Source organism: Pantherophis guttatus, chromosome 6 (genome assembly GCF_059756535.1).
Source record: "Pantherophis guttatus breed Tessera chromosome 6, ASM5975653v1, whole genome shotgun sequence".
Lineage (NCBI taxonomy): Eukaryota > Metazoa > Chordata > Lepidosauria > Squamata > Colubridae > Pantherophis > Pantherophis guttatus.
Window position 1 is genome coordinate 28,084,659 of NC_142068.1, and position 24,210 is coordinate 28,108,868.

General features: G+C 37.4%; 1 long non-coding RNA gene across 2 annotated transcripts; it reads right to left on the reverse strand.

Moving 5' to 3' along the window:
• Positions 1-250: 250 nt before the first annotated feature.
• LOC148113070 (uncharacterized) lies at positions 251-16,281 on the reverse strand. Of its 2 annotated transcripts, XR_015728587.1 has the most exons (3): positions 12,362-16,281; positions 9,139-9,301; positions 251-5,532 (listed from the first exon to the last, which is right to left on the reverse strand). It is a non-coding gene; the product is annotated as an uncharacterized LOC148113070 (long non-coding RNA). The 2 variants fall into 2 exon arrangements; XR_015728586.1 differs by lacking the exon at positions 12,362-16,281 and having other exon boundaries at positions 9,139-10,075.
• Between the last annotated feature and the right edge of the window lie 7,929 nt (positions 16,282-24,210).

The window sequence follows — 24,210 nt, forward strand, 5'->3', positions numbered from 1 at the left end:
AGCCCAAAGTTGTAAAGCCAGCCCCAAAATCTACTCCATTATATTAGAAGTACAACTTGATCCTTCATACCAATTTATTTAAAACATTTGTATAGCTTCCCAACTTAAACCAAACTCTGTGCAGTTTACCACCAAGAATAAAAAATGGATATTACATAATAATTCCAAACATGATAAAACCAATAATTGTATGCAGCTTAAAGCCATTTTGGAGAAAGTGTCATGAACAAGAAATAAGGAAGCAAGGTGGTTCAAATGACTACAGGTTTATTGCATGCTCTCTACAAAAGCATTGCTCTCTACAAAAATCTGAATGACTAACAAACAGATTGGGGGTAGATTAGAATCAACAGAATTCAAGGTGGGCTGAATTTAGATCTCTTGTGAGTGTGAAGGGACTTAAGACTGATGACTCCTCCCTCTGGTTCAGCCTGGTTATTTCTTACAGAAAGCATTTTATTTTTAAAGAGAGGCATGGTGGATCCTTGGTCCAATTACAATGAATTCTTGCCTCATTTTGCAATTCACAATTATGATAATGATGAACTTTACACTCACAGGTCTGTAAAGCAAAGGAAAGTTGAAGTAACCTCATAAACACAGTTGTGCTTTCAGCAACTATTTTGTTTAATGGCCAAGTTGCTGGTCCCAATTGTCCCCCATAAACAAGGACTACCTGTATATCTTTAAGAAATTAATAACATCTGAGCACTTAAAAACTCCTTTGCACGTTTCATGTAGAAAATATACTTTAATTGTTCTGTGATGAATGGATTGGTCCTGGTCAAGCCTTAACTATACTATATGTGAAGGAATTATCTTCTGGGGAGATTTTGCAACACTACTGCTATAATTGTCCTCCTGCTTCTCCAGGACAGTTAATAAAGTTCTTCCGGTCTGAAAATTGTGACTAACATATAAGGTTTCCTTTGAAGGCCATTGGGAAATTATGACACCGCTACAAAAACAGCACACCGAGAGCCTTTGTGGGGTTTTTTGGAGAAAATCCTTTGATTTTTAAGTTGCCTTCACTGGTTGGTGCAACTAGGAGATAGCTTTTTCTCAATAGTTGGAAAAAAGGTAGGGGAACAGTATTCCTATATTCGTTGCTACTTCTTTACTTGTTACTTATTCCTCCAAATTAGACTTTGAGAGTCTTTGCAAGAGAAAAGCAGAAAGAAATTAAAACCTGTTCACCTCTAATGTTCTCTTCTCTTTGCTGCTTTTCAGCTTCTTAGTGTTGACATAAGTTCCTAGACTCTTGTTAGCTGTCAAGTGTCTAATTCAGTCATCAGAAAGAAGTGCAATATACCAATGATCTAATTTTCTAAAGCTGGATATCTAAAGTTGTTGCATTCCATAACCAATTTACTTTTTGAATAAACATATTCAACATAATATTTGGGACCAGTGTTATTTTCAATACTCCAAAAGTCTTTAAAGCAAAGTTTCTTAAAACTATTCTCTCTTTTTTTTTGTAGATTTTGATTTTAGATTTTGCTCAGCTCATGATATATTTTGAAGATGATGTTAGTCCACTGACTTCTGTCAGCTAAATTATGTATTCATTCACTCATTCTTTAATATTTTATAGTTCTTTCTATTATTACAAAGCAATTAAACTTCACCCACAGTACAAAATATAAATAATACAAATGAAGCAATACAAAACCATATGAAAAGACAATATATTTTAAAAAAGAAAAAAAACAAAATTAACATAAATATATAGTATTCAAAGTGGGAAAGCCTAATTGAAGAAACAGGACTAAGATACGCCTAAACGATATGTAATTATATGTTGTGAATTTTGGGAGGGAAAACATTCCCAACTGAAGGAATCAACACTGGGAAGTCTTCCCTGGTGGTAACATTAGGTTGGTAGCCTGAATCTGTCATCTATCAGTTATTCCAGTTTGAAATTGTGAGGAGCATTACACATCATGTAATGAACACTACTTGGTAGCAAATTGATAGTGAGAGCTATTGCAGCAATATACCAAATGTGAACAACACCCCTTGCCCCCAAAAGGAGAATTTGGGTAGGGATCAAGAAAGTGTATAGTAGGCCAAACAATCACAAGCATTTTATTCACATTCTTAAGCCTCAGGTATCAAAATTATTAAAATACTAGATGCCAATAGTTTCCAATAGAGATTATTATGCCCTCAGAGAAATATTTGGACTTAAGGTTTTTGTCTTTGTTTATATTCTATAATTATAAACACAAGCATTCATGAAGAGTTACAAAATGAAATAGCTAATAGAGAGGGAGACGGAGAGGGAGAGGGAGAAAGGAGAAGAGGAAGAAGATTATTATTCTTTTTCCTCACCTTCTGGCACCAATTTTTTGGTCTTTCGGGGATCTGTATGCTTAATGAAAGGTTTAATGTTAGCAAAAGACAAGGCTTAATATTAACAAAAGACAAGGTTTAATTGGAATGTAATTAAAATTAATTAATTCCAAAAACCCAGATGCTCAGAGATTCTGCTTAGTTTTAATAAAAGGTATTTATGATTAAAATATTTTTTTTGCTTTACTGGTTTCATCTTGGCAGGATAGATAATAGCTTACTACTCCTCAAGAAAATGAACAAAATGGTCCTCAGATCCAGCAGGATTTGTTCACAACAGATAATATGTATTACTCTTTAAAATTGTGGTAATGATAGGGCAGTCCAGTTTATAATTACCAACTGTTTCTCAGTTCGTAATAATGGAGAAAGTCTAAAGTCATGTTAAGACATTAAGAATACATGTTTTTCAAGTAGAAGACACATTGCATCTGTATATTCCATGGAGTATGATCTATTCCTTACTTCAATTTCTCTCTATGTTTTAACTCTTTCTTCCTTGTCATTGTCATTCTTTGAGCATTTTTATTGATTTCATCTTTGTAATGTCCCACAATTTTAAGTTCAGTTGGCACTTAATGTCCTCCACATGGGTAGAGGGAAGTTCTACTGCCTTGCAACAGAAAGTTACTAGATCATGCATTAGCTGCAATATTCATGTCATATATAAAATTATGCAATGATGATCCATATTACAGAAAATGTTATGACAAAATATAGAAAAGCCATTTTGAGACTGGATATTTTGCCCACCGTGAACATTTTCTTTTCTTCTGACATACACCATGAACCCATTTTAGATAATACGGACTTAAACAGATAAAATCCCATGTCAAGCTCTATCATAGTTGCAGAAAGGGCAAACGTCTACCCTTGCATGCACGGAATCCTTGCTTGCACTATCATAGCCTAAAATAGTTGAAGCAGCACATTTCAGACTTCAGTAATGACTGCTGGGAGACCATCAATAAAAGGTTGCTTCATGTCACTTTCAATACCTTGTTTTCTGATAAACAGACAATTTGCATTCTGAGTAATTTATAGCCTTTAACATTTGCTTACAAAGGCTTCTCTTTTCATTCTTTTTTGTCTTTTTTATTGAAAAAAAAACACCTTTAAAAGTACCTTTTAAAGAGTTAAAAAGAAAACAGGAAAAAACCAAATAATAGAAATATCTCCATTGTGAATTTTTTTTTCTTCCACACAAGTCCCTGAAAATTTCTTGGAAAAGTTGCTTGGAAGCAATTTGCCACTGCCTTCTTTCTAGGGCTTAGAGAAAGCAACTGGCCGAAGGTCATCTAGCTGGCTTTGTGCATAAGGCAGAACCACAACTCACAGTCTCCCAGTTTCTAGCTTGGTGCCTTAACCGCTACACCAGACTGGTTCTCCTATATGGATAAATATTAATATAGAGCAGGGGTGGGTTCTACCCACCTTTACTACCGGTTCGCAATGGGGCCACATGCACACACTCGCTTCGCTCGTGTGCGCTCTTCTGCGCATGCACAGAAGCATTCTGATGATGTCAGTGGGCGGAACCTCCCACCAGTTTTACTACCGATTCTATAGAACCGGTCTGAACCGGGGACAACCTGGTTGATATAGATATACTGTATAATACATGCATGATCGTAAGAAAAAGCACACTATTTTAAAATAAATTCAATAGTTTATTCATTCTATAGTTTTATCCAGAATGACATATATACAGATGAAAGTAAACTATTTGAAAAAAACAGTGTTAATATGAATAATAAATTGTGGAAAAATACAAATAAATTCTTTAGTGCAGGTTTTTCTTTCATTAATTTTTCTGTTGGAACAATTACTCCACATGTTTAAGTACCCTGGGCTAATGAATTTTTTATTTGCATTTTTGCAGTGTTTTGTAATAACTATATTTCTATATACTTTCTATAGTTAGGCAGCTAACTATAGAAATTAAACCAGTTTCTTAGTTGTGCAATTTGAATGCCTTGGGAAATAATGGATAAGTTTCATCATAAATATTTTTACATGATCCTCCCAATGTCTTTTAAAAAGGTTATGAGCAAAATGACTCACAATTGATCACTGCCACCAAAAAGTACCAATTAAGGCACAAATTTGCTTAGATTCATATCAACACAATCAAGACTGAAATTTATATGGTAAAACAACACATTACCTGTTGAAACAGATTTAAATGGTTTTCTATTTAGAGTTGTTTTAAGGTTAAATCTCAAATCATCCAACCCAAACATGATGCACTTAATATAGATTTTAGATGTTACTGTCAAGATTCCCATGTTTTAAAGTGAAGTAGATATACAATGAAGGAATAATTGAATTTGACTCAACCAAATTGGAAGTTTGTGATCCATCCATTTTACAAAGCATCTTCAAAAGTAACCATTACATAATTATTACATCTCTCATTCTATTTTCTCAGTACGTTTTGAGAAAGGAGATATTAATTCCTCGTTGTCGGTAAGTAAGAATGTGCAAAGTATTTACATCTGAATGCTTTTGAATTTGAAATGGCCTGTTTGAAGTTTGAAACAGTTGTTTTGAGTTGAGGACACCTATTCCACATTTGAAATGGACTAATTGGACTATTTTGAAAGTCTTTCAAGCTTGGAAAGACATTATCTTGAATTGAAAACATTGTTTTCAACTAAAATTATTGAAATGACCTGTTCTGAATGTAGAACATTTGTTTCAAAATAAAAAGTTTGGGATTCAAAATGGGATGTTCTGCAGTTTCTCTTAAGGAGAACTATACAGTGCATTCAGAAAGTATTCAGACGCCCTTCACTTTTGTCAATTTTGTTACGCTGCAGCCTGATTCTACAGATGTTGAAATTCATTTTTTTCTCATTGATCTAAATTCAGTACTCCATAATGACAAAGTGAAAACAGAATTTTAGAAATGTCTGTACATTTATTAAAAAAGAAAAAACTGAAATATCACATTGGCATAAGTATTCAGACCCTTCACAGTACTTTGTTGAAGCACCTTTGCCAGCAATTACAGCCTCAAGACTTTTTGGGTATGACGCGACAAGCTTTGCACATCTGAATTAGGGGATGTTCTGCCATTCCTCCTTGCTTCTTCCTTCCTTCTCAAGCTCAGTTAGGTTGAATGGCAACTGTCGGTGGACAGCTATTTTCAGGTCCCACCAGAGATGTTCAAGACTATTGGAAACAAACTGAGTTTTACGCAGTGATCTTAAATGCAGCTACTTTACCAAAATCAATATACAGTGTTCCTCAGTTAAGAACTGAAATTCTAGAGCAGATGTTACCTAGTCAAGTAACAAAATGTCTGCAAGCAAACAACCAAGCTCAGGTAGCAACAAGGACGCTGCAATTGGGACTGGCAATTCTGTCACTAAGTGGCACCCGACTGTGCCAGACTTCTAACATCAGTTTCACTGCAATGATTAAGCAAGCCACCCATGTGTTCATTAAATGCAATATCATGTGACCACAACTTGCAACTTATTTCTGTCTTCTCCATTGAGAAGTTGTCTGTGAAGCTTGCAAAAGGCGATCATATGACTGCAGGATGTTACAACCATTGTAAATACATGCCAGTTACAAAGCAGCTGAATCATGATTCTGCAGAGATGCTATGATAGTCATAAGCTTGATGACCAATCTCAATGCTACTTTTTCAGTATCACTATAAATTCAAACACTCACTAAGCAGGGTGGTTGTTAACCAAGGATTACCTATAATGAAAGATACTGTGACTTAAATAATATTTTAATTTTGAATGGAAGAGATTTATAATTATGCTTTCTGACTGGTACCAATTCTTTTTCAATGTCAATTATTACTAGTAATAAACTTCTTTGACTTCCCCTTGTTGATATTTTTTTTAATAGCAGCATCTAACAGCAGCACCTGATTTTCAAATTTATAGTACCTATGTTCCAAAATTTTCTGTTCATGCCTTCCTTGTTCAGGGTTAATAACTACTTATATTTTCTATTTAAAGCAGCAAAATGCACCAATTCCAATTTGAATTAGGCTGTAGCTTTAAAAATATTTTTTGTTATTGTCTAATCTTTGCTTCTATAAAATTTAACACATTCATTAATTTTAATTCTAGCTTTCTGGAAATCTTATACAATGCAAGGTTCAGATGTTGCTTGATTATTACTTTTAAAAGTTACGTTGTATTTGTTTTGAAATAGATATCAAGCCCTTTGTTATTATCTATTTAATACTGAAAAAGACAATTGTTATTGTTTCTGCTGTGCACTTTTCCTTTTGTTTATGAAGTGAGCAGAACTATGATTGTGCACATTTGTAACAGGCATTACATTTTCTCAACATTATTAGATTTCAATATAAAGGGAAATCGGCAAGTGAACGGACAAAGAAGTTTTGCAATACACTGGGAGTGTAATAAATTGGGAGCAAGAAAATTCTTAGGAAAAATACAGCCATGAGAGGCTGGGTCCTTTTCTTAAGCATTTCCAGATTCTGATTAATTAAGTCCCTAGGTCAGTCTCCGATCTGGAACTGATCTACACCATACATAATAATAAAAGTCATGGTAATTATCAGCTGTGAGCCATAGAAGTTGAATTCAGAATATCTGAAGGATTCCAAAACTCCTCTAGATCCAATCTGCTTATGATCAATGATTAGCACCAATCCAAATATGATTTAAGTGCCTGTAAACTTAGGCTGGTTTCACATAACATATTTAACTGGGTCAGTATAGCATTGCAACATATTGCATGAACTTCCAAACTAATATGACCTGGGATAAGAGCAGTGGATGAAATGTAAACCACAAAGAGAAACTGTGAGTCAGGCTACTCTGCTCAACTCCATTGTTTTAAGCCAATCCAAAACTCAAACACATGAGCCAAGCCTCATGCAAGGAGTGCTCCAAGAACCCAGGACAGAGGTGTAGAAAGACTGAAATATATATAGAACATTCATTGCTGAGACTTGACAGCTTTATAGTTATGACTCCCAGACATTGACTGGGAACATATTAAGCCTTCTTATGTGATGGAGATTGCAAAGGACTGACACTGGGGACTGGCAGCAGATGTGAAGAAAAGACAGAAACATCTTGTTAAGAAGTTATCTGAACACAGAAGGATGAGATGGAAATAAACTGAGGATGGGGAGGTGAAACAGCGGGCACTAGCACACCACATTAACTTCAGTATTCATTGACCTAATTTGACATATACCATTAAAGTACTGGAAGCACAGAGAGAGAGAGAGAAAGAGAGCGAGAGAGAGAGCAGACTCGGAGAACAGTTTTAAAAAAATTAAAAAAGCGAAACCCAGTGGCCTCATTTCTTCCAGAAAGCATGATGTTTTGAATGCGGCCACAAAAAACAAAGACAGCAACTTTGATTCCAAATGGTCACAGTTTGCACAACTCTTGCAAAATGCCAGGAGAACAACCTTGATTTTATTCTCCTTCAAAAGGAAGCTCTGAAACTTTCCTTTGAAACAAATGTAATCTATTCTGAAAAACCCATGTGCTTGTCTTCCCTTATAAGAGCAAGCATTTTTGTAACAAGTGCTGAAATTCTTCACAATGGAGTAATATCTCTCCCCCCCACACACAGAAACACCGGGTTCCCTTTGATTTCTTTGACCTTCAATTTTGCCACATTCCTAAAATGCAAAGAGAGAGCAGAACAAAGAAAAAGAAGAAACCAACTTTCATGCACACACAGGGAGAAAAGCCACTGCGGCAGCTGATCTGTTTCTAATTTTAAAAATATATTTATTATATTTATTTATTTTTGAAATTAGTAACATCCAAAACTATAATGACTATATAGAAAGAAAAAAGACCCTCCCTTTCATAAAATGATTAAATGATTCAGCAGACATTTATTTAGTTAACTTTTCAATTTGTCTAATTTTGCTTTTTCAAACCAACAAACGGATAGTCAACATTTGCAGTTATAAATCTGCAAAATAATTTTACAACCATTAGAAGTATGTTTATATATATATATATATATTAGCATGTATACATTTATAAAAATGCATAATAAATTATTTGTTAAATCTGTGCCAGGTAGACTGCAAACAAACTTGCATATTTTGAAATATATACTGTATACTAAGATTGTATAAATTATATACTGTATAGCCCTTTCAAACAATCAGGCTTGACACTCTGAGTTGAGCCCTAAAAATGAGAAACAGTGGTAAACATATTCAGAAAAAAACAGGAGGTTGAAAGAAACTGGCAAATTCATCCACTTCTAAACAACAGTCCTCTCAATATGCCCTTACAAACTTCAGAGCTCTTTGATGAGCAGAAAGAGGGGGAAAGAATCATTGAGGGAATTGTCTTTAAGTTGGAAGTATGAATAAAGTAAGGAAATGTAACAAAGAAAGATGGATAAAAGGACAAGATATAAATAGACTATACAATGACGTTAAATTGCAAAGTCTTAGTACCACTGAACATCTAGGATTTTTTTCCCCAGATGAAATTGCTTTTATTTTGTCCTACTAGAAGATGCAAGTTATTTTTGCATCATAAGAACATATTCAACTTTCTTGCCAAAGAAGTAACCGTACATCTTTTACAATAAAGATCTCCGGAGGCCTCAGCAAGAATTTTTCTGACCACCTGCTATGACAGATTAAACCTGGAATCCTTTGCACACCATATGCTCTGCCATTGAGTTATGATCCTCCTTCCTATTTTTAGTAACAAAGTTGACAGGCAATATATTTTGTAAATGAATGGTTTTTGCATTAATTCATGGGATCTCCACTGACATTTTTGTAATTACCTGATGCTGTGAATTAACATTATTCCCCTTCACTTTGGGTTTAATATCCATTCCGTTTGCGAAGAAAGTAGTTACTGTATTTGGTTGAAAAAATTGGAAAGCTTCATCAAGAAAGTTTTTCCTGTCGTTTATTATCTTGTTTTCCCAGGAGCTGAATAAAGTTCTAAAGTGTTAAAATTGATATTGTATCATATTACCAATTATATTGCTTTCCTTTTTCTCTAACATCTCTTAATAAAATATTCAGCACTGATTTAATGCCATTGTTTATAAAGCTGGGTCATATTATTTAAGTCTTCTGGTTCTGGTCTTCTAGCTATGGACTATTTTCCTTTATTTTAAATCTAGATTAATTCCACCCAGTCCCAAAGGATTGGAACAATATGCAGTTTGCAGATGTTCTTGCTCGTTGACATATGCATCATTTTCTTGTGATGTGAGTATGCATAGATCCAGGGCAAATTATCCCACTAAGGAGGAACGTAAATCACACCACTGCAGATGCACCACAAAACAACTGCTAGACAACTACAGCTCATCATGCCATGCTATGTATATGCAATTTAAAGAATCCGTCAGAACTAGAGATTGAATTACCCTGAGGATAGATGTAGTGAGAAACCATTCTTTTTCTTTTGGCTGTTGCAGTTGCTTATGCTTTCAAAAAAAAAAAAAAGTCTCATTACTTTGCTAATATACTCAGTGTGTGGGTTAGCTTGACATTTTAAGGGCAGGGAGATTTTGTGTATGAGGAAGCTCTCCATGTCTGGGGTGACAAGATCTCTACAGGAACAATTAGTTTCCTTCTTACAGATTTCCGACCAAACGTTTGAATTAACATCATGAGCCAATGCCCAGTGTGAGACAATGTTTTATGTCTGCTAGTACTTTGGAAGTTCTTTGGTGTGTGTGTGTGTGTGTGTGTGTGTGTGTGTGTGTGTGTCAGGTTTGCACTGATACAGAAATTCAGGAATAAATTTTTATTTATTTATACAATTTACTGGCCACCCATCTTACCATAAGGTAACTCTCGGTGGCTTAAGACATAAAAATATATCTACATTAAAACATGAATAAATTAAAACCAAGGACATGTGGGAAGGGCGGGGGTGAAATGCTACCGGTTCCCCGGAACTGGTAGCGGCAGTGGTGGCACGTGGTTTGGCGAACCGGTAGTAGTGGCAGCACAAAGCTCTGTCCACCCACCTGGACATCATTACTTCCTGGTTTTAACCAGGAAGTAACTTGTTTTTGACCCTCTGCGCAAGGAAGGTAACTAGATTCCCCCCCTGGGCAGATTACAGAGAGGTAAGATCTGTTGTTACTTGACCTCCACTGTATTGTTTCCCCATTGGAGCCTGAGGCCAACTGGCAGAACCAGGTCTTTAGACCCTTATTGAAGACTAGGGAAATTTAAAAAGGTTTGGGATATTTTTGGAGGAATTAGCCATTGAGATTGAATTGTTATCAGCGTTATGCTATCTCGGTGTTACATTATCTCAACATTACAAAGAAATTTTAACTTGATGAGGCTGAAGTTAAAGAAAATGAGCCACCATTTGATCACTTTTGGATGTAACAGACAAGATTTGAATCTGGATCAAACCTAAAATAATAGTCATGCCCATTGCATCCAGAATAGTCTGAAAAAAATGATGTGATTGAAACAATTTGGTATTTCATGGCAGTGGAAGAACTAATCCTTTCCCCCTCCCAAATGAGAGACTAAACCTAGGTGTTACTGGACTATTTTTATGAATTTCATTTTTTTTTTCTTTACAATTTTTTCTTTATTAAAAGCAACCTCAGAGCCAGATAAATGTTATATATTTTATAATGCAAAGTAGAATATTAATAATGAATCAAAGAAAGAATAGCTTATCTCCGAGTACAATAATAACAGATTCCCAGGCACCATTCACTACCAAGCAGTACTTGATTTTTACACGGAAATTTCTTATCCAGCCCCAAACAGTTTGACTTTGTCATTGAGTACTACATTTTCTTCTGGCAAATGTATCTGTCGTAACTTGGAAACAACAGAGTAATGGAAGATGATGCAATTTAGGAAAGATGAGCTGTACTGGGTTTCCTTACTAGGCATCCAAAGGGAGACATCCATCATCATTACTGCCTGGGACTCCCAACATCTAATTGCTTCAGTAAATTAGAATATCTCAGGCTATCTGCATCCAAGTGCTTGGTCTGCAGCATGGCAGCTCTTGGGAGGAGAAGTTAATTTAGCACTGGAGCCCATCTCATTCATTAAGCATCAGATTTTGTAAAATTAAGTGTCTCTCTAGCATGAGACAATGGGAAGTATGATAAAGCTAATTAGTATCACATAAATCCATCCATTAGGCTCTCTAGAGTTGATTTCAATATATCTGGAAGGAGATCTATCCGATGACGTCTTCCTATTTCAAAGTGACACAAAATATGGAATATTCATATTTCAATTTCAAAATTGTGGCCTCTAGGAAAAAGTAATAGTTTTGAGACAAGCAAATTCCACCTCTACTTCTCAGCATTACTATATTTGTATTTGATACTACAAGTTCTTAAATTTAAAAGGGAATACTTGACATGTTTTATAATCAGCTCTAATAGTATGCATATATCAAACAGTTCAATTCCTTTTATTGGAGAGCTACAATTAAATCTAGATCCAGTCAGATTTCATACTGGGATTTTGTACCAGGACAGTTGATATTACACATGTAGTTGATCTGTGGCAGAGCCAGAATTGAGGTGTGCTTCTATCCTTGTGCTCCTTGATCTCTCAGTGGCTTTCAGTACCGTTGACCACAGTATCCTTCTTAGTTGGCTCCACAGGCTGGGGATAGGAGCACATTTTATCTTGGTTCTATTAAGAGTTGGTTGGAAGGAGATTATTCCCTATGATCCTCCTTTGTGGGGGGCAACTAGGTTCTCCTTTCTCTGCCCTCCTATTCAACATCTCCAGGAAATTGCTGGGTGAGATCATAAGACAGTGTGGAGTTCTGCATCATTAATATACTGATGAAACCAATTATTTATTTCAACCATAGGTTGGCCAAGTGAGGCTATTGAGGTTCTGCCTTAGTATCTGGAGGTTGTGTGGAGAGGTACCTTCCCCAATTCAATCCTACTGCATAGCAGTAAGTGTTGGGCCACCCATACCTGGGATGGTCCTTCTTTAATCTTTCATGGGGAAGCACTTCCCCATTCAAGAACGACTTACCATCTGAGGGTCTTCCTGGACTCACAGCTCCTGCTCAAAGAGGTGGCAGTTGTAGCCAGGAATCCTTTTGTACTTCATCTGGTCCAATAATTGTGCCCTTTCCTAGATTGGGAGAATCTTCAGATAGTCATTTATGGCCTGTGCTATTGCAATATGCTCTACATGGGACCGCCTTTGAAAACTGCCCCGAAAGATCAACCAATCCAGAATGCAATAGCAAAAGCAGGGATGGGCATTTTTGGTATGCTCATATAATATTTCTAATTTGTGACCTGCACTAGTTGCCAGTTTGCTTCAAGGTGCAATTGAAAGTGCTGGTCATTAGTTGTAAAGTTCTACATAGCATACAGTCTAGACCCGTGATGGCGAACCTATGGCACGCGTGCCACAAGTGGTATGCGGAGCCATATCAGTGGACATGTGAGCTCAGCTGAGGCGGGCATGCGCATGCTGGCCAGCTGATTTTCGGGCCTTCTGGGCCCACCGGAAGTCGGCAAACGGGCCATTTCTGGCCTCCGGAGAGCCTCCAGGGGGGGTGGGGAAGGTCATTTTTGCCCTCCCAGGGCTCCTAGAAAGCCTCTGGGGAGGTGAAAAACAAGCCCACCATTCCATCACGTGGCAAAAGCAGGGGTCACGTGGGGAGTCGCACGTGCATATGCGGCGGGGCAGGGCAGGTGCATAGAATTATGGGTGTGGTCAACCCTCCCGCACTCCTCCCATTTTTGGAACGCGATGGCAAAAAGGTTAGCCATCACTGGTCTAGAGAGAAACCATCTCTCTCTCCAAATATCTGCTCAGCCTCTGATTAAACAATGCCATCTATTGGGATCCTGGAAGTTTGTCTTCTCTGTCATGCCTGCCATTTGGAATGAGGATCCTCTCAAGATCTGAGGGGGGCCTCCCTGCTACTTTTAGAGGGTCCTGAAGACCTAGTTCTTAGTTTAGGCCTTGGCTGGGATGGATATAACTTCTATGGGTATAGAAATGGGTGGCTTTATTGCTGCCCAGGGCTTTGTTCTTCACCATCTTTTGTTCCTTGTTTTTATTACTGTATTATTTGGAGCAGGGATGTATGTTTTACTTGTAAATTACCAGAAAATTGGAAGTTGAGCAGTGTACAAATTTAATAAATAAAAAAATAAACAAGCAAGCAAGCAAGCTCCTTCATTCTGAGTTTTCTCTTTTGCTCTATTTAATAGAACTGATGGACTGTTTGGGATGAAATACTTTTATTGCAGGTGGCTAGAAACAATGCAAGACTATGTCACTGGAAACACCCCCCCCCCCCATTTCCTGCCTATTTCAACTTATCTTTCCCTGGTCCCATGAATGTATAGTGAGGGGTGTGTGTGTGTGTGTTTAAGAGTGAGGGAGGGTCTTTGCTTACCTCCACCAATCTATAATATATCTGTAAATAAATCAACTGTAAGAATGCCATGTTGTAACTTCTCACCACTAATGGAAATGAGCCTGACTTGCTTATTCTCCATTATATAAAATTCATCATTCCCAAAGCTGCCAATTATTAGAACCTGCAGCAGATTATGAACTTGGCAGCCTGAAAAATAAAGAATGATCTGACAGAAGCAGAAGCTTTCTTTAAATTAAATATTGACATTGTTAATACAACAGTATGTCATTTTGGATTATATGATCTCATTTTGTAAGTATTTCTTCTTGCCTCTCAGCCCACAATGTGCCAAATATAGAATCTGGCAGGATAGAAAGTAGGAAGCTTTTTTAATGAAAGTTTAGAAAGCACATACCTGGGATCTTGGAAAGTAGGTGGAAGAAGGATTTATACCAAGGTTCTTTGAATAGGCAAGATAAATATGAGGTTCTTTTTTAAAAAAAAAAAAATCTTGCATAAGCACTGCTTAATAACAGTGATACTTCTAACACCATCAAAGAATAGTATCTCCCTATCCCAAATTCTTGGGAAGGACTCGATAGGTGGATAAAAATGTCAAATCCAGTCTAAACATCCAACTGATTGTGTGATGAACCATCATAATTAGCAGCAGCAGTCTGATAATTTTATTTTCTTATATTATTCTAATCTGAAGCAGACGGTACAATCGATTTAAGCTTAAGTCTTCCAATTTTGGAGGAGGAGGAGGAGTTACAGTAGACTTACTTCAGGTGCTTTTATAGGCAGTTCACAACATTTATAAATTTATAAATTCTATACATATCCCACACATAGGCAGTGGTGGTGAATACCATGATGTGCTATTCTAACTAATAAATAATTGTATTATTCAGCTGCTTTATATAAAATGGGCAAAATTCTCTTCACTGGGAAACTTTAAGCCTTGTTCCTCAATATGATCCAAGAAATTATTCACTCAATGAACATTCTCCCTATCTTCTAACCAAACATTTCTTCCTCTGTCCTCCTTTTTCTGTCATTCCACACCCCTCATAGTCCTATCCACCTTTTCATGTTTAGTTCACTTAGTTTTGAGATTTTGCATTGTTATACTGTATCTGAATGGTTATTTCCCTTAAATATGATTTCCTTCTTATTCCAACCTTGGAATTCTCCTGAATCTACCAGTACTGCCCTCTTGCATATGACTGTTGACCCTGGAGAAGTGGAAATGTCTTACCTCATAATAGCACCATTAAATTATTTAATAAATAAACTAGGAGCTTTCATCATATATTTCAGAAGCTATTGGACTTCCTAAAGAAAAAATACTTTGTTTTTCTTGAATCCACAGCTAATCAGTTTAATTAGATGAGTCCAAGTTCTACTATTGAGACAAAGCAAAAATAATATTCACTATCACTGTAGCATTTATAATTTTAATTTTGAACCATATCCATTCTGTGATAGCAAATCCCTTTGCAACCCAATGCCAAATCCCTTCACGAAGTTTGATCATTAAACACACCATCTATTCATATAGTGGCTGGCTAAGTCCTCAAGTATTTCAATCCAGTATTATAGGATTAATGGAGTGCGATGATAAGGGTGAAAACAGGCAGGCTATCAACAACCAAATGGGCAGAGTTCATGGAAGGATACTGCAATTTTTGCCATTCTCATGCTGAGCTGCTGATTTAAACAGCTCCTTGACCCCGTGGTCCCTCATACATGTTCCCATATAAGAGGAGTAAGGAAAATTCCTAAGGTATGTTGCTTCAATTGTGGGAAATTTTGTCTGTCCATTTGTCTTTCTCATACACAAATATCTATAGACAAACTTTTGTAAAAAACAATCATTCTAAAATATTAATATCTTAATTTGTATGTTTGGCAAGTACAGTAAGTATAAAGAATGAACTTCCTTTCTCTTTTAGTTTTTGGTCCTGTTTAGGTGTGATTTCCCCCCCCCCAATGGTATTTGGGGACAGTCTGCATCCCCACTTTTGTTACACAACTTCCTGGGCTTTATTGGCCTTAATAAGTCCTATAAAGGGAATGCTGATTTGGCAGCTTCACATCTCCTTTTCAGATATAGCTAAGCAAAAGCAGAATAAATCGGTTATTTTGTTTTCTATTTTTCCCTTTTCTTCCTCGCATTCCATGGTTGACAAGCACCATGATGTTTTTGAAAAAGTTCCTTCCACTGTTGGGTGAAGGATAGAAATATTTTTAGTGGGAGTGAAGCTCTGCAGCAACTTGGGGCAAGAAATAATTTTTTGCTCCTTATTCTCATCATACAAGGCTTTGGGGGCAGTGAAAACAATTCAAGGTCATTTTCAAATTGCTTTTGAGAAATAAAAACATTGACTGTGGAAATGTTTTCTGCTGGCTGATGTCAATACAGTAGTCTTAAAACAATTCTGTGCTAAGGTGACATTGATATTTTGGTTACCACAGAATTGTACCACAAACATCATCCAAACCATTGATCTGAAATGAATTCAAGAGTCATCCAGTCCACCTTTACCAACGAAGGCGATCCATTGGTGTCATATTCCTAAACCCACCCCACCCCACCCCAATCTCTTCAAAATCTCTAACAAAGGACATTCTGCTGCCTTTCAAGCCTGTCTGCCCCACTGTCACCAGCTCTTGCGGTCAGGATGTGTTTGAAATTTGAATCCTTTGATTTCGATGTGGTTATTCCTTGTTTTCATCTTCAGGCATTCTGATGCTAAAATAAAGGACAGTGACCAACCAGCAAAATATTGGCGGTGAAAAATAAAGTGTAACTTAATATTTGCATAGCAGCAGGCACCCGTCAAAAAATCCAGTCCAGACCTTTGTTGCCAAATTCTTTTCCTGAAGTATAAAAATAAAAAAGGGAAGGAGGGAGAGAGAGGGGGGGGAAAATGCAAGCTTATTACAGGATAAACACAACAATAAGTACTTGTGTATTTTGTCCTCTTAAAACATAGTTCTAAAGAGGGAGGAAGACTGCTGAAGTGGAAGGGATGTGAGTCACTGTTGTTGCACAAGCAACAATTGCCTAAAGCTAAAAGTAATAAAATATGGAATATATCATACAAGAGAATCATAGCACTTAAGGGAACCAACTGTCTTTCTTTTGTGTTCTGCTGTAACACAACAGTTGTTTCATTCCAAATCAACCATTGGTCCATCCAGCTCATAATGTTGCCTTGACTGACAGCAGCAATCCTGAATTTCAGGCAGGAATTTTCTAGCCCTTACTTGAAGAGGCTGTAGGTTGTATCTGGGATCCTGCATTCAATTGATATGCTTTCCATTTGGCTAAAGCTGAGGCCTCTTCCAGTGAGAGAGAGACCCAATGTCTTTCCAAGGCTTATCTCAGAATGGACAGGAATAAAGGTCCTGATCTGTTTAATTTAGCAGTACCAAAAACTCATTTCCTTTCTTCCAGGGGCAGGAATTGGAGTAATCCTCTTCTCTTAGCATGGCTAAGAAAACTTGAAATAAGAAGAGGGCACCACCATTTATCCCTGGGGCAGCTGAGCTTGCTTTCCCCCCCAGCTGCTTGAAAGGTGAACTTGCAAAGCTCCAACGTATTTTCTGACTCAGTGCATCATGTTGAGTTCCATGTCCTCCAGGAGGGTAAAGTATAATATAACAGAAATAAAGCCAAGGATAGGAGTATATTGTCATATGAGAGATTTTTAAAAAGTCACACTTTTATTCAAAACTGTTAAACTGATAATGGTCATTGAAACAATCAAGTATATAAGCATGACTGGCAAATTAGAGCATTATGAGGTCATAAAGCTGAAATAAGCCAACTGCCTACTTAGTGTATGAATCAAAATTAAGCTACAATAGTTTGCTTGGTTTTGTTTGCAAGTGAGGAGAAATCTAGTTTCTCTAATATGCAAACTTGGATTACACCCTAATATGTTTTGTGAACTCAACCCAACAATTTTAGAGAACTATCTACCAATTTTCCTTTTTTTTAAAAGAAAAAATTATAGTTGGAATTATAGTAGAAAAATTGGATTATAGTTATGAAGAGCCCTAGTTGAAGCAAATTTACTGGATCATTTTCAATAAGGATTCAGGCCTATTGTGAAACCAAACTCATTGATCACTCTTGTTGATAATCTTTGGCAGGACCAAGGTACAGGGAATAAGACACATTTCCCCCACCCCCTAAAAGAAGGTGGAAATGTTGGTGCATCTTATATACTGAATACAGCCATTTTTAGCCTCCCAAAGCCCCGCCCATCCTGTTTTTGCAAAAAACAGGCCCGTTTTTCACAAAAATGGGGTGCACAGAGAGTTTGGGAGGCCTGCAAATTGCTCCTGTGGGCTGGGGAGGGCAAAAACGCCATTTTTGTGAAAAATGGGCAAAAAATGAGCCCATTTTTCACATAAACGGGGCACACAGATGTGTTGGGAGGCCTGCAGAGTGTTCCTGTGGGCTGGGGAGGGCAAAAATGCCATTTTTGTGAAAAATGGGCAAAAAACAGGCCTGTTTTTCGTATAAACGGGGCACACAAAGTGTTTGGGAGGCCTGTAAAGTGCTTCTGGGGGCTGGGGAGGAAAAAAATTTTTTTTTCTTGCTTACCTCTTCGAAATCTTGGTACGTCTTATACATCAGTGCATCTTATAGTCCGAAAAATACAGTATCTTGGATCTCTCAACACCATTAACCATGGTACCTTTTGGACTCCCTACGCATATTGAAAGACACAATACTGGTTTTTCCAGTGTTTTCCTCCTTCCTAAGTGGCTAGTTCCAATTGGTGATAAGTGGGGAGAGGGCAAATCTTTGTGCAATCTATTATGGGGCATCTCAGGGTTCAATCTCCTTATTGTTTAATACCTGCATGAAATTTCATCTACTGGCATGGGATGACATACCATCAATATGCTGATAATACCCAGGTATGTAACTTTGCCCCAAGCTGGACAGAAATTTTCAGCAATGAAATTTTGATTTGGTACTTGCCAGGTGCTACGATCTGGATGAGGAAAAGCAAGCTTAGACTGACTCCTATCATGATATAGTAGGTATAGATAGGAATCCAGAGATGGTTTTATTTTTTATTCTCAATGAGGTAACACGTTCATAAATGGACTACTATTTGAGGTCTCTCCTAGGCTGAGAGTGCCACCAGTTGTGGCTTTTCCTGGATCAAGAGGTTTATTCAGTCATCCATGCCCTTATCTCCTAATGGTTGGATTACGGAAGTGTGTTCTATGTAGGCTGCCCCTGAAAACCACCTTATCCATAATACACAGCAGCCTTAGTAGACACGAGTGTACCAAGGTTTGCTTCTGCAACACCACTATTACAGAAGCCGCACCTGCCTTCTTCCAGGTGCAATTCAGGGTGGTAGTTATTACTTGTAAAACTCTATATGGCTCCGGGCCTGGGTAACTTTATGATTGCTTGCTACATTTATTGAATGTAGTAAGAACTGGGAGAGAGGGATTGCCGAAGGTCTCACTGCTAAAGAAATGTCCTTTTTAGGGATACTGGACATAAGTCTTTGAAGTGATGGTCACTTCCTTTCGGACATCTTAACCCTAGATATCCAGACCACTTCCTCCTTAAAACTTTCAGAAACCTGTAATAACTTGCCTCCTCAGAACAGTATTTGGGGATGAGTAGGACCATGCTAATCCAAATGATGGCACATTGGACTGACAGGTTATTAGCTGTGTTATTTACATTTTAATCTTCTGGTATTAATACTATACTCCACTCAGAGCTTCTGGAAATAGATCAACTTAAAAGTTATAGTAAATAATTCAATCAATCAATCCCAGCCATTTGTGATTTATTCAATAAGCCACTCTCAATCAAATTATGGCTTACAATTTTTTATTAGAGCAAATAAAAAGCATCAACTATACTATGGGGGAAAAGTTATATACAGCGGCAATAGACGCTTCAGAGGAATGGAATTGGCCAATAATTAGGTTTGATTTTAGATTTGTGGCCTGGTTGCTAAGATTCATTTGGAAGGATGCAATTATTGAAAAAAAAAAAAACCCACATGGATCATGACCTGTTAGTTACACTGTTAATCCCACCAATTTGCTATGCCAAAGAAAATGGTTAAACACACACCAAAGGAGAAAAAAAAGATCACTCTCCTGGCAATTCATGCATTTATTTGAAGCAATTTAAAATGAATATAGACAGTTTGAAATGCCCGAGTGCTTCATTGCCTGCTGAACGGATGATTTAGCTTTTTAGATTGACTTTGTGGTGTGTGATCCAATGGAGTTGTTTTTAAAAATTCTGAAGTATCCATTGGTTCCTATGAACAAAAGAACATGTCTTCCCTTGTTTTAGAAGAACATTTTTGTTTTTAACTCAAATCTGGTCTCCAACAGGAGCTAGTTGAAAAGGAAACCATTTTTTTCTGAACCAGAATTCTGTGAAAGCAAAAAGACATCTTTATATATTTCTCTCATGTCCCGTTGGCTGTGTTTAATTGAATTTAATTAAGATAGCAGCAACTGATGTGAAATAAAAGCCCGATATACAGGACTGAGTTTTCTATTGAACAGCTTCTCTGTTTAGGAGACCTTTCAGAATCCATATTTACTACCGTGTTTCCCCCAAAATAAGACTTTTATATTTTTTTGAACCCCGAAATAAGCGCTTGGCCTTTTTTTCGAGGAGGGCTTATTATTTTGGGACACATGGAGCAAGACGGGGCTCCTCTTGCCATCTTACCTGATTTCCAGCTCTGTCTCCCTAACCCTAACCAGAGGAAATGGCGGGGACTGGCTGCGTATGCATTTAAATGTTTTTGGGGAGGGCTTATTTTCGGGAGGGGGCTTATTTTAGTGTATGCGATCAAAAGCCCGATTGGGCTTATTATCCGGGAAGGCTTTATTTTCGGGGAAACAGGGTATTTAGCGTATTGCCTACAATGTCAGTGAAATTACATGCTAGACACACAATGCAGTCGTGACAGCCTAGAATGATTCATGCTGTTCAGCATTTATATGCCTCCTTTGGTGCCCTGCAGGAGGCGAACTAGCTTTATACCAGCTAACTAGCCACATTTGGGTTGCTGGCTCTTCCAATCTCCTCTTCCGGTCTCATCTTGCCTCGGTCATGATGCCTTGCATCCATCCAGGCCCAGTCCAGCTTCTGCTCTCCGCACACATGAACACAGTTAGGTTTTCCCCACCGAAGTTGTACCCATTAATCTACTTGCAATATTGCATGCTTTTTATCTGCTGGGTAAATAGGAGCTAGGGATTGAACAATGGGAGCTCACTCTGTCTCATGGAGCCGGGCTTGAACCACCAGAGTGCAGACTATTTCTAACCAGCAGTCCCAGCATCATTAAGTCTCTGAGCCACCGTGTCCCTTCTCAGGATCCATATTTTCGATGTGAAATAACTCCCTGCATAATTGACTCTATCAAAAAGCTCAAGGATTACCTTTGAGCCATCAATAATCTTCAGATCAATGCATTGGAATGGCCTGGTATGAGGGGGAAAAAAAAACAATGGAAGAAAGATGACGTGAATAACTAACACTAATCATGTAACTGACTCACTTCCAATCTAAGGTTGCTTTGATGCAGGATGACTTCCTGATGGTCTTTGAATTGGAAGGCATGAAACAATCATTCAAAAGGGAATTTCCCTTGCTACTATGCATGGTCGATCCAGCAGTTCTCTTTTGTGTTCTTTATCTTCTTTATTATTGGTGACATCAGTTAACTTGGTCAGCTTACTTCCAGTGGTGGGCTGAAACCAGTTTAACAAGCAGTTCTGTGAGCACGTACTTTGCGCGCGCGCGCAGGCTTCACACACATACGCACCTAACGCTCTTGCACACAGTGTTCAAAATACAGCAATTTGAAGCTCAGCTGCTTACCTTCTAAGGCAGCCCCAGTAAGTAGAACAGCGAAGGCACAGAAATAAGCTGTGCCGCGCAAATCAGCTGAGCCAGAGAGGAAATATAGGACAGGATAGGGCGGGGACGGGGCCAGCTAATAGTTGGAACTACCGGTTCACCCGGAAAGGTCAGAAGTGGCAGTAGCCCACCACTGCTTACTTCTCATTGTTCACATTGTGTGCTTCATGAAGAAGTACCAGTCCCAGTCAAGTTCTTGAACAATGAACGTATCTTCCATTGTTTTTTTTATGGCTACTTATTTAATCTTTAATCAGTTACTGATTCATGAACTGTCCACCTTGACATTATTAAATGACGTGAGTTATTAGTGATTGTTGTATCTGAAGAATCACAATAGCACAATTGATTTTCATGATAGCATCTCTTCTGGTCTCTTGAAGCATCTGATCAAGCAGGTTTTTGAAAGGCAATGAAACCTGCAAATTCTGTGAGTTGGAAAGATAGGTGGATGGAATACTATAAGTGCATACACAGTGTACTTTTATGTTTATATATTGCATTAAGCTATAACACAAAGGTTTTGGAGGACAGAAAAGCCAGATACAAATAAACAGCATCGGTATCATGGCATTTTTTTTAAAAAAAAATTGCTTGACAGATGCTTTATTCAATAAACCATAGTTAAAATAAACATGGCTTAGTAGCTTAGTACAGTATGTGAATCTAGCCAATAGTTTTGCCAGAGAATTATATGCATTATGTGCTCCACTAACATGAATAACAATATTTACAGTCTGCAACAATATCTGTAATATTATTAAACAAATCTGACTATCCTTAGAAAGTACTTGATAGGTGGATAAAATATCAAATCCAGTCTAAATGTATGGCTGACTGTGTGACTAATCATAATTTTACACACCTTTTAAAATATATTTTTGGTCAATTCAAAGTGGCACACATACCTAATACTCCTGTTTTCCCAACAACCATCCTGTGAGGTGATTGGGCTGAGAGAGAGTGAGTGGCCCAGTCACCCAGCCAGCTTTCATGCCTAAGGGAGGCTTAAACTCAGTCTCCTAGTTCCTAGGCCAGCACTCTGTACAGCTGCATATGAGTACAAGGCATATTATAAACATTTTATTCAATGATATTGGAGACAATATATGCAAAATCTTATTAGCCAATAGTTATAAACCATATTCCCATTCTATATAGAGGCAAAATGTTTTAGCAATGAAAATTCTATAGATTAAGAAGTGGCAGAGCAACATATGACTTGTTTTTTGAAACTGAAATGGCTTGCTTTGCCTATAAAAATATACCCTCTGTAATACCCCGAAATACTATCTGCCAGCACTCAATTCCTGCTTTCACCTGTAAACTACAGTCTATAATTTTATGTGTCACAACTTTAAGATGTAACAGTGAAGGGTTACTGCTAGCTAAAGGAAAGCTTCCCATAATTTACCCACTACAGGTTTAAATAGGTTTAGCTCAATTAATCTCACTCGGGTTCTCACTGACTTTCACTGGAGTGGGAGTTAAAATCAATCCCAGCGTGTTTCACTAGATAGTGAAGCAATGCTCCAGCAGGGTCTCAAAGAAATCTTTCTCCTTAATAAAGAACATTTTTCCCCACACAGTGAACCACTTTCAATAACAAGCAGTCAAGTGAATGCTCTTTGGATCAAGAGAACTTACCTACTGAAGAAAACAATGCAGATCTATTCTCCTTCATTTGCTCTTTGACCAAGGAGCAAAACATTTGAATAAACTTTTTGGGATAAACTAACTCTACAAGAGCTTTTGAAGAAAAACATTCAGTGGGAAGAAAAGACTAGAAGTTGGCGCCAGAGGAAACTGTTCATAAAGTAAAAGGTTCAAACAAGAAACAAATATTCCATAGTGAAGTCTCTTTGATTTAGGAGAAAGACTTTTTAAGTTTATTTATAGCAGGATTGTATTCATCATATGCTGCCTTTTTTACCCTGAAAGGAAAATATACGGAGGGCTCAATTTGCCATATATTTAGCCACCATAAACTATTACTGTAAGAGGACTGGAGATTAGCAAAAAGAAAAAAAAAAGGGCATGGTCATAATGTCTACCAATAATTTAATTTACAGCATTCAAGGCATCAGTGATGGCATCTCTTTGGAGAGTGCTGTCGAACAATAGGAAAAACGGCCTCAGGAAATTATGAGTTCTGTTTTGTTGGAGGTGTATATTTACCAACAAGACAGTAAGGATGTGCTAAACATACTGTCATCATGGATTTATTTAGTCCCAAATGGGCCATGCTAATCCAATTCTGGAAGTAGGTCAACCTCAAAATGGGCTGATTGATACTTTAAAGTTATAATTCTTCCAAAACACACTGGGTCAGAACAGCCTGTTATTCGGTTGATTTATTCTATGATTTTGCACACTCCTACTAAGCAGGTTGAAAGATGTTTGTAAGGCATCGTAAACTGCAGCTCCTGTGTTGAATAAGGAATTGATCTAAATTAGGGAAGGCAACCATTGGTGGCCAAGACCTGCATATATTATTTATTTATTAAATTTATATGCCACCATATCATTCTATGAAGAGATTCTTGG